Raw genomic sequence first — 3046 nt, forward strand, 5'->3', positions numbered from 1 at the left:
CTCGCTTTTTTAGCTAACAATCATACTTTTGTTTGCAGCAGTTGGTGACATTTTGTCTGACTTGATAACTTTTAGGTTTTGAAAATGACAATCACGAATTATATCAACGGGGAAAACTCAGCATATTTCGTAACATTCTTTTTAATGCTGCAGACCTATATGAGCGTTTTTGATTTTGATGCAGTACATATCAGTCATGTCAATTGATGAAAATCTTCTCAGTATTTGCAGAAGTATATGTTACTTCATTATTAATTTTGCGTTCTCTATCTTAATTCGTTTTGGTAACCAAATAGAAATCTATAGGTCTATACAATAAATAATAATGCCATTAAAATACTACAGAAGAGGGTCATCATAGTTGACTGATACTAAAGATCCAATGTCAATAGACGAAACACACGTCATTCATGATACTCCTGAAGGAGTTGAAAACACATCTTTATTAGTTGTGTGTGTTGTGCTGCAGCTCTGGCTCGAAATTGTTACCTAACTAGAAAGGGTTGTCAGAGGAAATGCCAACACATATGGTGGATGTATGTGTGCGTCTATGGTTTTATGAATATATGTGGACAGAGACATTAAATTGTGAATCTAGAACTACTAACCGCGAATAGTGAGGGACTATCACGGTAGTTCATAAGTAGCATGAAAAGCTATAGAAAAAGTGTAAAAGAGGTTAAAAGCTAACTTGAAATGATGCCACAGAAAAGCAAAAAAGATAGCTACTGACCCCGTTTCCTGATGGAAGTTTTTACCAAGAGATTCGCATAATTCACTCTGTATACTTCATAAATCCCTGCCAAACATATGTGATGATCGAAGCAGCCTCTAGAAAAATACTCAACTCTGTAGACCCTACAAAATTGGTAGCTGAAAACATTTCTTCAAATGCACAGAGTTACAGCTAGCAAAGAAAAAATTCTTTGTTATCAAAACAGCACTTGTAGCCCATGTTATGTTAAAATTCAACAAGATGTCAAACATTTCAGGCGCATTCAAAACATTTCTCGTTTAGATTGATGTAAATCATGTAAAAAGGTAAAAGAAATCAATGTAAAAAGGTGCAAAGTAAAACTATGTGAAAGTCCTGAGATGACTCGAAATAGCATAAAAAAAGTCAAGGGAGAAATAAAATGTCGGCACACATGCAACACAATATCGTGACTATGGCTACAACTCGTATGGTTAAAGCAAACTATTAACATATATCTATTTGTAAGGCCACCACCTTCCTCCCTAGTAGTAAATGTAACTGGCTAAAATTTAGTGCACATGAAAAAGTGCAGCAGGCTGTAAGGCCAACATAGCCTATTTATAAGGATATGGCTGTCATGAATCTGGTGAAAAACTGCTATGCTGGAGTGCTCATGACTACGATAAAATGTGTGAAATACATTAAATAAATATGATGATGTTTGCATTATGTTTGCTAGTCATTTAATTGTATTTATATTTTTAACTGTAGAAAATGAAGAAAACACCTACTGTGACGAAGCACTGCACACTTAGGCATGGTGTCTGAACACATTTAAATTTTGCATAATACAGCAATGCAAAAATGCAAATTACTTTGATAGGACAGTTTTGTAGCAACCTTTATGAGGTCGTTGACACCCTGACCGAAACCTGACAATAGGTGTTTAACATATAAATTCAAGGCAATGTATCAGATGGAAAACAACTTCATAATGCTTCATGCTTTCCAACAAAAAAAGATGGTCGAGCACATAGAAATCTTAGATAGAGCCCTGAACAGATGATGACAGCATTCAATATTTAATCTCCTATTGTTGCTGGCAACCATACTGCTATGAAGACTGTGCATCATTTTGGATTCACGTGAAACTTCCACAAGACAATTGCTTCAAATAGAATGTATGTACATCTCATCTAACATAATTTTTCTTAGAAAAGTGTGTTCGCAGCTACTGGTGAGTGATTTTCCTGATCGGCCGCTATATATTTCTGCAACAACAGTGGTAGTTTAACATAATATGTTAGACTACCACTACCAATAAAAAATGTTCCAAAGTATAACTCAGAAGAAAATCATCTTTCCCAAAATATCTTTATTATATTATAACAAAGAGATTTAAGAAAGATGATTTTCTTCTGAGTTATATTTTGGGACATTTTTGATTAATGACACTTGACTCAATCCTTTTCAGTTTTATATTTTACTAGCAGTAAGCCCGGTGATGCCCATGATTTCTTTCGTTTTCAGCCTGATAGTCCGCAGGTGGGTGTTTAAGAAGTTGGTTTTCAGCAACCAGACAGATTTTTGAAGCCAAATGTTTTTAGCGACTTAGTGGAAGGCATGGACCATGTGCATGTGAAGTCTGGATAAAATCGCTCAAAAATTGCTGAAATGTGGAAATGCATAGAGTTTACGCTGGCTAACAGACACACGCAATGAAAAAGTGGGATGCTATATATTTTGATTTGGTAGTTTGATCATAGCGGATATTTGGTAATCTTGTGATCTCTTTGGCTGGCTAACTTCACTGTTGAAACAAAGCATCAACTTGCACGCTTGTCATACTCAACTATCGCACACATATTCACACACTCGTCTGTCTTTATATAAGCGAGCAGTCTATTTTACATTACAATAGCGCTGGTTGTTATATGTTTTCAGTTCAGCCTAGTTAGCATCAATGAGTATAGTAAAGCAAATTGGAGTCACCTCAAGTTTTTAAATCAAGGTTGGCACTAACAAGATTGTCAAAAAAGTACCACATACTAGAAATACCGAAAAAAATCGTATATTCTATTATAAGCGTCAAACTCCAACTATAAGGTACAGGGGGAATAATTATAGCTTGCCTCTTGACATTATCAAGAGTAGGGGGATAAATTTAATATAAAGCAAGACAAATAATAACATAAAAACTAGTGTAGTTGATTAAGTACAGCCATTAAGCTTCATGTGATAGACTGATCGATAATTTTGTTAAGATATTTTTATAGCTCTCAAGCGGAGAAGGATATACAACAGAACTAATTCTTTTTTTAAGGAACTTCCTAATTTCTATTGAACTGT

The sequence above is a fragment of the Watersipora subatra genome, chromosome 1, assembly GCF_963576615.1.
Source record: "Watersipora subatra chromosome 1, tzWatSuba1.1, whole genome shotgun sequence".
Classification (NCBI taxonomy): domain Eukaryota; kingdom Metazoa; phylum Bryozoa; class Gymnolaemata; order Cheilostomatida; family Watersiporidae; genus Watersipora; species Watersipora subatra.